Source organism: Ambystoma mexicanum, chromosome 1p (genome assembly GCF_040938575.1).
Source record: "Ambystoma mexicanum isolate Mex_15411 chromosome 1p, UKY_AmexF1_1, whole genome shotgun sequence".
Taxonomy (NCBI): Eukaryota; Metazoa; Chordata; class Amphibia; order Caudata; family Ambystomatidae; genus Ambystoma; species Ambystoma mexicanum.
The window spans coordinates 1,297,168,597-1,297,182,049 of NC_090921.1; positions in this window are offsets into that span (position 1 = coordinate 1,297,168,597).

Below are 13,453 nucleotides of genomic sequence, written 5' to 3' on the forward strand. Positions count from 1 at the left end.
GGCAGTGATCCATTGCCACTGAATATTGTACAGTGTACCTGTAAACCTAACCCCTACCTTCACCATCATGGGTGGCAAACAAGCTGGGTGTCATCTTTGAATTCTCTCTATTCACCTCACATATGTGTATGTATATATTTTTCTCATGTCTCATCTCATGTAAATGTAAATGCTGCGCACTGTTAACGGAGGGGAGGCTTGCGTATTGCAAATAATAAAACAAACAAACAAACAATAAATCTCACTTTTAACTCAACTCCTGTGGTACTTTATACTTTCCCTGACTGTCCGCCAAAAATTAAATGTCTCAATTTGGGCTGCAAAGCTAACAGATAATGGGGACAAAATTGGGGCACTTAGAACGCACCAGCCAAGCGGGCCGTGGCATTTGGGAGAGAAGCCAGTTCGCATTTGCACATTGAGGCGCACTACATAGACGGATTCTAAACTTCAAGTTCTCACAGATGCCTATACTACGTGATGTTGCAAATAAAGAATGTGAAGGACAGCGCCCAGATGAGGCCCACAAGTCGCACTGGAAGTATAAGGGTCTATTGTTTTTTGACCTTGAGACAGGGACCATGCTGAAAGAACTACATTTGAAGGGAGTGCGCAATAACGTAAGAGACGATAAGGCAGAAAATTCAGAAACTAGACCGAGTTTCATTTTAGTTCAGTATACGAAAAATCGTTGTCAAGAGCACGGTCCGTTTTACAGACTGCATTACGAAGAGACACAATGGAAATTTCAAATATAATGTAAGTAAATCTTTACACTCTTTTATACCGGAATGAAGATTTAATGAATGGATGCATGAATAAATGAATGAATGAAGAGCTAGGAAAAGCAAGTAAAACGTGTTTATAGTGGGCACATGGGCATGCAGGTCCACTGGTCTCACCGATCTCGGTCCTTGGCCCAGCCACTTTTCCCTGCACTGCCTACCTGCACTACGGGACTGTCTCTGTATCCTTCAGCCCCTTCTCCCGGCATTTACCTTGCACTTGCCACCAGCTGGCACTATTATTTAATTTGTATTCAACTAACCATGTACAGCCCTTCCCCATGCGCGATCAGAAAGACACCTGGCCTAGTAGGATCGTTGTCTGTCTGCCCTTGTTCCCCACCTGCCTCGTCACGCCTAGAAACACTTGGGTATAGGCGCGTTACAAATGCCATATCATATATCATATCATTCCTCTCGCATGTAGACTAACTGTCGTTTATCATTGTGTGTTGGCCTCGATTTATCTCGTTACTTTTCGCATTGATTTTAGAGACGAACATACTCCATTGAACTATCCTTGCAAGCAAATAGTTTCTGATCGGCCGTAATAAATAAAATGAGTAATATTAATGAAGTTCGGCTAGCGAGACTAATTATAATTTTTTTGTTTTCATAACAGGAATTTGATCCCATTCTGCCACTGCCATCTGTTTGAGACACCGGTGGATGGATTCTTCAGCAGACACCTGCAGCTTCGTGTCAACAACTGGAGCACGATCACCATATTATGGGACAATCGCCAAGGGCCCACATGCCCTTACGCTGTACTAGTGGCTAGAAGCAACATATCAACCTTTAGGCTGGACTAGTGCCTAGTTGATGGAACAGCCTTGCAGTTCACCGTGCTTCCAAAGTGATTCTTTTTACGAAAATGAACACCCTGTGTACCATAAAGGAACAGCGCGTGACTCAAGATGAAACGGAACAGTTATTGCGGATACAGATAAAAGAAAATAAATGGCTTTCTGAGTTCATATGGCAATTGCTGAATATTCTCTAAACATTTAATGTCAAATAAATGTACTTTACCAAATGTACCGTGTTGCTGTTTCATTTTAAAGTACAGTTTCATATTCCGAATTGTGGCTCGCTGTGTTGTGAGTTGATCTGTGTTGGTTTCCGGGTTCTGTGTGGAGTCCCGCAGAAGACGACTGGGCGCGTTTGCCTACGCAGCGCAGTAACATCACGGAGAGAGGCAGGGAATATGAATGTTTTGATAATGTCAGGCTCAGGGGCGGGGGAATTGATTTAGTGCCGCAAAAGCAGGTCAGCCAGGGCGATCGGGGAAAAGATAGGATTATCAGAAAATGGTGGCTCCCTGGTGCTTGTTTTCGCATGCGTTTAATGGACGAAAACTCGGGTAAGGTCCATAGGAAAGTTTTCTAAAATCGAGCCACTTAGGCTTAAAAAAACATGGCCGACCCGTACGGACAATAAACATTTTTACTAGACCATGCCTTTAACTCTGATCTGGAAAAATCACTCAAGGGATAGCGTCTACATGCTTGGCCACATTTGTAAAGCCTTACGTTTCCGCTAGTGTGCGTAGATCAAGCGGGAAAGCTCTACTGCTGGAGGCTAACTATGCCAAAAAGGCTCAGGAGGTAAAATGATCACCATGGGGCTTTGGAGTGGACCACCAATCCTAATTCGTAACTGTATGACTGTGCAGAATTGCAAGACTAGATTAAAAAAGTATCTCGTCCCTTCTTTTTTTATTTCATGAATTTTTAAGATGATGCAACTGCTAGATCGTGTGGCGTACTGAACTATTTTACATTTTTTAATGAAATGACATGTTAATTTTTAATTTTAATTTACGTGCTTGCATTTGAATTTATGTAGCGCCTCTCGTCAGAGGTTTGCGCTCAATAAATATTTTCAAAGCGGAGCATGAGGGGAGGAGAGGGTTAAATGCAGGAGGGGGTGCAGGTGAAAAAGAAGGGCATAGGGGGAGGGGTTAATGAGAGCCTGCAGCACAGGAGAGGGAAAGGGACTGGGGCCTGGTTTTTAAGCTACAAATATGGCATTCCTTTTCAGAAGACTGCTTAGACCTATCATTGGCATACCCTTAAAAGCACAGAGCTAACTCAAGGAGATCCCAGGGATAGGGACGGGGTGGTTTGGGTGGCCAGGGGCAGCTCTTTGGTGGGAATTACAATAGAGACTAGCGTGGCCATGGGCAATCAACAGGTGGCTAAAAACCGAATAACACCCAGGGGCTGTGTGTCCGCACATCCCATCTCTCTCCTATCATCACTTCCTATGCTAAGAGATTCCACTCTTTTTTAATTTGGGAGTTGTTAAATAATGGAGGGAATTTTAGGGCAGCCAATTCAATAACTATGGTGGTGGAAGAAGGCTGGGTGTCCAATTATATTACCCTATTACCCTATTTACAGAACCACGAAAAGGTAGAAAGTGAGAGAGGGGGCTCCTTATCCTTGAGATGGGAATTTGCATTCGATGAGGGGGAAGTTCAGAGGATGATTGGAAATTTGAGCTCATCAAGATGGGCTATCTAATCAAGAACAAAAGAAAAACAAGGAGCAGTCGGGAAAACTCCTGGTCTCCATGTTTTCACATTTTCACAGATCATGCAGAATAGAGAGGTACCAGCCTCCTGGCGGGAGGCGAACATAGTCCCGATATTCAAGAAGGGAGATAGGACAGACCCTAAAAATGGAGGCCATTCGCACTCCTTGATTCAATGGGGAAGTTGTTTGCCACCGTTCTGCTGGGAGACTTAAAGGCATGGGCGGGTAAGAGTGGACTTCTATACCCAAGGCAGATGTTTTTTTTTAAGGGTGTAGGGACTACCCTAAATCTCTGTATCATTAATATTCTCAAAGAGGGGTCCATGGATACAAAAACATGTCCGCATTCATGGACCTCAAACAGGCCTTCGACGGCGTAATTAGAGAAAAGCTGTGGGCTAAATTGAGAGCCTGGAATTGCCATGTCGACCTGGTTGAGGCCATGAAGGCATTGTACTCTAACACCTCTGTATGGATTAGGTTGTCAGACACCCCTACCTATCGAGGTTTAAAACAGGGGTGTGCATTAGCCCCCCTGTTATTCTGCCTTTACATTGCAGACTTTGTGGCATCCGAGAAGGATGTGGTGGCCTTTGCTCCAAAAATCAATTCGGTTGAGGTCCCATGGGTATTATTTGCGGACGATTTGTTTTTCTTGGATTCAACGCCCATTGGCCTTCAGAGGAGAATCGAGGCATTCAGAATATGTCTTACTGAGAATGATATGAAGGTCAATGTGGCAAAGTCAAAAATCTTGACCATGATGGCGGTGCATAAGAAGAAGGGTGGGGGAAAAAATCCCCTTGAAATAGTGGAATCCATGGTATACTTGGGGGGTCATGGTAAACAGGAATTTGGATGAAAATGTCCACTATATTCATTTGAAGTCCAAGCTATCCTCATTAACCAATCAGGGAAAAGCCCTCCATTGAAGGTATGGGAGATATTCAATGGTGCCAATCATTATGTTCTATAAACAGAAGGTCGCCCAGATCCTTATTTATAGGGCTGTGGCGGTTCTACATATATCCTGGCAGATCTATGAAAGGCTAGAGGGCTATTTCTGGTGGCGAGTATTAAGACTTCTTAAATTGCTACCATTGAACTCGATCAGACAAGAATTGAGGTTGCAATCCCTTGGGTCTCTGGTGTTATGGAAAACAGAGGCCCTCTATAGAAAATGCTCAAACAAACCTGCAGTTATCCCTTTTGCTATCTTTTACCCTGGCAAAGCAGGGCAGGATAGATACATAACCCAATGGAGAAGGAAGGTGGAAATGATCTTGGAAGTTAAAGGTATAGAGATGAGTGATCTGGTGGCAAGTCCTGTTAAAGTTAAAAAGAAACTCCAAGACTTAGACTGGATAACAACAGTGGAGAAATGGCGTAAGGACAAAATGGGGGAAGCCACTAAATCGGGAGCAAAAAGGTCTAAATTGCATACCGATATATCTCCAAAAATGTCCTTCGCCGGTGTATAGGGACCTCCTTCTCAGATGTCGATTGAACATTTTGAATACAAAAGAGGTTCAATGGGCAAGGAAAATGTCCAGGATTGTGAATGCTCAATGCAGATTCTGTAATGAAAGAGGAGGTATAGACACGTTGTTCCATCTAGTAACCTCCTGCAAACCACTAAGGGAAGTGAGAAGTACATTTCTGGAGGGACACATGAGTTCCTGTTGGTCACTGTCGTCAGCACAATGGTGGGAATGGGTTCTCTTAGGAGAAATAACCAGTCTCACTGTTGCTGCTATGAAATTGGTGGAGTTTATCCTGAAAGAAACTGTGAGAGGGGAGGGCGAGTGAGGTGGAAGTGGAGCGTATGGAATATTTCTCTAAAGTGGAGGATTTTCTTTTCTTTAATTTTTTTCTTACTGTCCTCCTTTTTTTTTTTACGAATTGAGTTTTCAAGTTATAAGAGCATTATTTTATTGAATGTAGGGTGAATAATGTGTTCATGTGATTAATTTGATAATGCAGGAGTTGTAGGTTAAAAGTTTGATCTCTTGCTTTTTTAAACCAATTGAATAATATATTTTAAAAAAGATTCCACTTTTAGGCAGTGCTTAGGGCATCACCTGATAGTCAAAAATAAAAAGCGAAGGATGTTGTGTATAAAAAGAGACAGAGTGGGGAAAAATGGTGCACCGGATTTACCCAGTCATATAACACTTACCCATCACCCCCTATAACAAGGCATGGAGCACATTACACCGGCGATTGAAGGGCTCTATCAGGCTACCAGTTCCACCACTGGCGACATTTATTTATTTATTTATTGCATTCATGGAAGGCGCACAAAGCCAGTAGGCAGCTAGGTGCTGTTTGCAGTCATTACACTGTGCAGGAAGAGGGAAGAAAGAGTTCAGGATTTGTTGAAGAGGCAGGTCTTCAGCTTTTTCCTTAACATTGCCCAGCCATATCCTCTCTCACATTCTGTGAAGTAGATAACTCTTGCCCAAGGGTTAAATATCTTTCCCTGAGCTCTCTTTACAAAGTTTCTGGAGTCTGCAAGCACCATCGTGGAAGGCTGCACATACAGAAACAGAATGCTCTTGGAATATTTAATCAAATGGTACACGGCTAAGCACACTCACACTGTGCTGTGCAGGCAGACCCGAAGATAAATAGTTATGTACACAAGAGTCACACGGGATGAGCAGAGCATCAGTACCTGTGGAATCTTTCACATATTTATGTTTTCACAAATTGCTGATTGGGAGGGTGTGATAGGTGAACTTTGGTAAATTGCTAGGGAGGTTTATCATTAGTACTCTGGTGGAGCCATAGTGTCTGAACAGGGTGTCCACCAAGCTTGTCCAAAACTCTCTCAATGGTAGTGAGGCCTTACCCTTCCAGCATTGAATGTCGGAGGTCCCAACACTGAGGGCCAGGGATAAGCAGCAGATGAGCCCAGAAGAGGGACAAAGAGGGGCCACAAAGGACCAGGGTTCAGCCAATCCATTTCAGCATGCCTCAGCAGTCGCAGGGGCCATCCATCGTGCCAGCATATTAGCTGGGTGCCTTACAATTAAGTTAAAAATTGATCTTCATATGGTGCAGGGAGTCCCCCAGATACATACACTAACAGGGACTGGCTATGCCAGCCCACTAACCCACAGGCATGCAGCATTGAACTTTTGGTGGCCAGCGATCAGGGCTGTCTGGCCAAAGTTTCAAGCACTTAGGGGTGTCCAGTTAAAGTTTCGAAAATCAAGGATCGAATGACCTTTTATTCGAAAGTCAAAGGGTCGAAAAAAAGGTTCGAATTTTTATTTATTTATTTATATATTTTTTTTGTTTGGTAAAAAAAGTTTTTATAATAAAGAAAACGGGGGTTGGGAGGGAACCCCCCGAACCCCCCCCATTAAAAAAAAAAAAAACATTTAGAACCTTTTTTTCAACCCTTTGACTGTCGAATAAAAGGCATTTGAACCTTTTGATTTTGATACTTTAACCTAGAACCGCACTTAGGCACACCCACACTTATGAGGATTGGAAAGTCTAGTAGATCCCAAAATAGTACAAATGGGAAAGACATCCCCACAGAGGCCATTATTGGCTCTAGAAAGACGATATAGTGTGATGAATCTGTGGATGTCATCCCTTCTCCTGTAGGGGCAGACCTTTCCCATGGGGACAGGGCAGTGCATCCACAGTACAATAGTCTCCCTGGGGGTGGTGCACAGGGGGAGGATCACATGGGAGAGGAAAACCCTTATGGGATTAGCGATGACCATTGGCAGAGAATGCAGTATATTTTCTTTTTGTCACCCCCTTCCTCTTTGCCAAAACCAAACCCTCCTTCCCTTGTTACAGACAGTGCTAATAGCATCTGTTGTATAACAAGCCAACCTTATTCTAACAAAATACCTAACACACAAGAGAATCCAACTGGCCTTCCATTTATTTGTAATACAAGTACTGGGACGAAGAAGATGGAGTGTGAAGACTGATCTCGAGAACTATGCTGAATGGTCTAGTTTCCCACTGAAGCTGACTGGGACAAACACATTCAAAATAGACGAGGGAAACCAGTTGAAGGAGATCCGTTCTCCTGAGAGGAATTGCCAGCAAAGCTGTAACACTGCCTGAAAGGCTGGGGAGCCGCACGCTGTGCGTGGAGACGGTAGAAGGATCGGGCATAGTTCAGAACGTAAGGACTATGTGTATCATAGCCCAGACAACCCTTGGAGCGTTCCAGGATTTTAGGAGCCACCCGCTGAAGAAAAGGCACCCCGGGAGAAGCGAAGAGCACCGCAAAGTTGACACTGGTGAAACAAAGCACCCGAACATTGCCAGAGCCTCGCACATTTGTCCCACTGCTCGGAAGACACAAACGAAGCACAAAGGTATGCAGACAGGCCAAGAGGGACTAGAGGTCTGGGGAAGCCAGTGATCAAGTGCAGAGAGTGGAATAAGAGGGTCTGGGACCCTGAGAAGATACTGTGAGTCTGGTACCCACAACCGTATGATGAGGATAGTTAAATAAGTGGGTCTGGGACCCCAAGAGTAAAAGAGACAGAATCCTATGTTTGGCAGGAGAGTAAACCAAGCTGTCACGATCCAGAACTGCGAACCACACCCATAAGAGAATAAAGGGTCTGGGATCCCAAGCACGAGAGTTATTCCGAGTTATCCCTAGCCATCATGATTCAGATTTGCGAGTCTGGGATTCACTCCCATATGAGAACCAGAGGATAAAAGGATATGGGACCCTGAGAGCCAAGGAGATAAAGATAGGAGATGTATATGCCCTGCAGGAGAGTGAACCAGACTAGCACACTACTGCACGGCAAGTCTGGGACACGTATACTTATGAGAGCCAAAGGCTAAGGTGAACTTTATCTGAGAGAATACAGGGTCTGGACCCAGCAAGATAAAGAGTTTTGTGGCACATTATTGTGAAAGCTTTAAGGTTACCAGGGAAAGGAAAACAAATCCCTTGGCTACCAGAGAGTTGTTTTGGACTCTGACAAAGTCTAAAAAAAAGCCAGAAACAAGGAAATACTTCACCTGGCATATGGACGTTTTGTTTGTGATGTGAGCTTTCAAGAGAACCACATAATAAGGAGACGACTTCCTAGTTAGTTAAGTGGAAGAAGGTGGAATCCAGGGGAAAGGAGCCATTCCCTGGATATTACAACATTGTTTCTGTTAGAGAGGACATTTGCTTATTTCTTAAAACCACCAGAGACATTTGGACCTTTTTGTTGGCAAATGACTTTTTACACACTTAAGTCAGTCGAGATAATACCCTTACACATTAGAATCGGGTTAAGAGTGTTAGGGTCAGTAGTAGGGGTTTTGGACAATGACAGTGGCTATTTGTTTGACATCCTGACATTTTCCTCCGTTTTCTTTAAGGCAGGGAAACACCTCTTAGCTTTAGGGACAGAAAGGCATTGTACCAACCCTCTTTTTATGTTGAATAATGGTTTACATGTCACCTCTGTGTCCGAGCATTACTTCTTCACCCTTACAGTAGGCAAAATGGCCCTTTGGGCAACCCTCCTGGCACAAGAACACAAAGAAACACCACTTAAGCAATATACCCCAACCCATGATGCCATTACTCAGTCAGGTAATACCCCGGGACCCATAGCTACATGCCCGAGTTAAGGCCTTGGGGCATTACGTGACTCGGTAATGGCCCCACGGTGAGGGGCCTATTGCTATTAGTACCCCAGACCCCAAGACCGGGAAACTAATAGCAATCATTTTCTGTTCCGAAACGCTGCAGCGTTTCGGAACAGAAAAAAAATGAAGTCCATTTTCCCTTTCCATGGCAGCCTTCGGGAGCGGACACACTGGGGACAGAGTCGCCAGCACGTCCGCTCTCGAGAAAACAATGTAAGTGGGGTTGGGAGGGCAAGGAGAGATTGTTAGGGGGATGGGGGGCGGGGGTGGGGCAAACATTCACCTGATTCCCCAGCGGGGGAGGATGGCAGCCTCCAGCCCTGTGGAGGCTTGGAGAGGGGATTAGCCTGTTCCGAGCCTCCTCAATGGCTGAGGGGCTGCCACACCCCCCTGCTGGTGACGGAAACGAAGCTTCAAGCTTCGAGGGATTGCGCATGGGGTATGGACCGGGCGAGGGCCAATCAGAATGCTTCTTACGTTCTGATTGACCCTCGCTGGGTACTAATAAACAATATTGATGGTTTGTAGGACTTCTAAACATCCCCAGTACTCTAATGGTCACCATATGTGTGCATTTGGCTACTAATGCAGTAAAAGGCTATACGCACGGCCTAACCAAATGTAAATTACAGAGCTACTACCAGACTACTCCTCTACGCCCTTTCTCTGTGATAGAAATCACTCTGGCTCAATATAAGATGCTTAAAAGGCACCTCTGCCTTGGCACCCCGATGGACTTCTAAGAGCAGCACATCCAAAATGTTCCCTCTAACCAAAGAAAGAATGTTGAAAATCCAATAAAGTCGAAGAACTTCAAAAATGATGTGCAATTCACACAGTTAGAAAGGGGAACCCCCAAAAAAGAAATTCTGTACTAACAGTACCCAAAAGTCTTCCAAACTGCTGCAAACCTAATCTAATAGCCTCTGTGAATGCCTGTAGAGTTCCCCACTTCTCTGTGCAGAGCGATAGTTGCATGAGTTCAGCAAGTGCGGATATCTTCTGTGTCTTTTGTTGTGCACCCTCTGTGTATAGCCTGATCTTTTTGAAACTCTAGTATGTCTGCAAACATTGTTTGTCCTTGGTTGTAGAGGGGGGACACTTTGACTAAGGTAGGTAGAGGCTCCATTAGACAATGCAAAATGTGGTCCACTCCTTTCTGAAGCGGGAAATTGAGAAACTGCCTCAACACGTGAAACACATTCGTTTCTTTCTTGTATGACAATGGCTTGAAGGTGTTGTTTGTGCCCAGATCCTCTTAATGGAAGCTCCTGCAAAACACAAAAACAACACATTTCTCAAACTAGTAACTAGCTCTTACACTAACAACTAGGTCTACCACTAAACGCAACTCATGCAATATGACCCTAATGGAAGAGTACCTCTAAGGATGTCAGGAGGTTACCTTGAATCCTCCTTTGTTGATAGGATGAAATTAACAGGTAGCACAGCCAGTTAACAGCCACATTCATTTTTTTTAATGTTGTAGTTTTATTCAAAACTTTTCATTTATCCATACAGCCATACAATTCCAAAATTTAGAATACATTTTTTTTCAACATAAGCATTCTTTCATTGACCGTACTCTCCATACTATCTTATTTCATTTTCCTCACTACTTTAGATACTGCTTTAAGTCCACCATTACAGATGTTTATGTACTCTTCATCATAATAATATGATCCCAAAATTGAATTATGACAGTAGTGAGACTCCTATTATTCCCTGACAGTATTAGATTCCATCTGTCCTGGCTATTGAGTCAGTTTCCAGATGTTGATATCATTTCTCGAAACCAGTTTCTTTTTTCAGCTAAGGCAGGGCAAATCATGATGATATGATGGATAGTTTCAAGCATCTGTTTGTTCTCACAAAATTGACAAAATGCTTCCTCTTTCGAGATTTGCCTGTTATTTGCCTTGAGTTCCCGTGTTGGTAGTTGATTCAATCGAAGTCTAATGAATTGATCCCTAATCTGCCCATCCGGAAATTGCTTCAGATACGCAGGTAAGTCATTAAGTGCACGGCTGTCCAATTCACAGTTCAGGTTCATCTGGTATCTTAATTTATCTGTTAGAGTACATATCCAATCATTTCGCTGTAGTCTTTGTTTAGCGCATTGAGGGCGATTCACAAGCATCTCCGTTGTTATACTATTTGCTGCCATCACGCCATTCATGACGTTCTTCCATAATGCTAATGCCGTGTTAGCCACTGTATTATTTCTTTGTTGGAATAGTTTATATGCTGGGATTTCGTCCTCATTAATCATCTTTCTATACAAGTCAATTTTTTTCCACTCGACTATTGATCTTAATGATTGGGTAGCGATCTCATGTCTGATTCTTTTGATCGGGAATGAATTCGATAACCCAAGGATTTTCCTCCAAAACAGGCCTTCTAAGATATCCCAAATTGATTGGTCGATATTTATCATAGACTCACTCCCGTAGCTAAGATTCGCAGTCACTTTTTGTCGATAAAATATGAGGATCGGTTGTGAGGAGTATTTTCCACATTTTCTATGTATAAATAGCCCTTGTCTTGCCAATGAAGCTGTTTTTGTTCTTAAGTGATTTATCCAGGGTGTTTCAACTTCTGATTGATTCACTAGGACTCCCAGGTATTTGATTGCTTTTACCGTGGTCAATTTTTGTTCACTCGTGTAAAATCGAAAGGGCTGTTGATTTCTTTTTTTTTTGCTGAGAGTGGCATGATTCTTGTTTTGGCGGTGTTTATCTCTAAGCCATTTTCCAACATTTAAGTTTCCAACTCCCGTAGACTTCTTTGTAGCCCTAACTCTGTTTTGTCTAAGATGACGATGTCATCTGCATACATCAAGTGCTGAATCTGGTGGTTGTTTATTTTAGGTGGATTTGCCTTCTGAAAACGAGGAGGATCAGGGAGATCCATGGTATACAGCTTAAACAGTGTTGCTGCAAGAGGACAGCCCTGTTTAAGACCATTTTCCACTTCAATAGGTGCCGACAATTGACCTTGTTGTGAGAGTCTAATTCTTAGAGTGGTATTGCTATATAGTTGCTTGATAGGTTCCAAAAGCGTCAATGGACAATTCAACTTCTTTACTTTTCCCCACAGTATCCTCCTATTTACCATATCAAAGGCCATATGCAGGTCTATGAATGCTGCATATGTGGTATGTTTGTTAATCAATGCCTCCTGTTTCAAAAGATTCAAGAACATTAGATTTACATGAGTACCCGTACACTTTGTGAATCCAGTCTGCCTGATATCAAATTGCTTGTTTTCCTTGATCCATATATTAAGTTTGTTAAGTAGAAGCATTGCAAAAATCTTCCCAATCGTATCCAAAAGTGTGATTGGTCTGTAGTTTGTAGGTAGTTGCCTATCACCTGCTTTATATTTTGGGTTCAAAATTGCTGTTGTCCAAGTAATGGGTATTTGTTTCCCTTTCTCAATTGCAGAAAATAGATGAACGCAGAATTTAGCCCAATCCTCTGGATGTTTCTTTATGAGCATATTACTTAGGCCGTCTGGGTCTGGTGCCCTTGATGAATTGAGCTTCTTTATGATTGTTAAGATATCCTCCAATGTCCAGGAGTTTGTCCAGACAGTCGTTTCATCCTGCTTCATTCTGATGGAGTGATTTCTCGCTGTACATTTGTAGATGGCCTTAAAATGATTAATCCATGTAGATTCTGCAATCCTTTGGATTAGTTTATGGTGGTTATCCATTTGCGGATTTAATCGGTTCCACAATCCTCCATATTGTTGGTTTTCAAGAGGGCTAAGATTGCTTCTGCATCTTGTTGTAGGAGCAGTGCTTTTGCATTCTTTGTCCAATTTCTGTAACTTTGTTTTGCTTGTCGAATAGCATTCCATGAATTGGCCTCATTCTTTCTTTTTATTTCTGTGATCGTTCTCTGCAGTTCTTTTTTTTGTTTACTACTAAGTTTTATGCATCGGTGTGACTTTTCTTAAAGGACTCTTGTTTATGGATCTTTTGTAAGAATGGTGAGAGTATCCATTCATAGTTTATTTGTTCCAGGCCAAATACCGCAGAACTGGTGTATGTACTTACTAGTTTCTTCATTTGATTGTCTTTGATATGCAGTCGGGTGACTGCGGAATTAGTTTCCATGTGAGGTAGATGAATTTCGCTACTTTCACAATACGGTGCTTTCCATGTAATGCTGATAATATGATGATCACTATTATCTGAGCTTGTATTGTCTTGGGCCGTTACTTTGGAGATTAGAGTTGGCCACATATAGATGTAGTCTAAAGTGGCTGAGACTTTTCCATTTGTCCAAGTCGTACTTTTGGACTGTGGTTCAGTTGATTGGTACAGTAGAGCTGTCGCCATGTGGTTTCTTTATTCCATATTTTCGCTCTCGCTGAGAGTTGCGTTTTCTCAATCGCTAATCCTTGTTGATCAAATAAATGTATATTAAGGTCGCCACATAGGATTATTTCAGTATCGTCTGATTCCAGCACTACTTT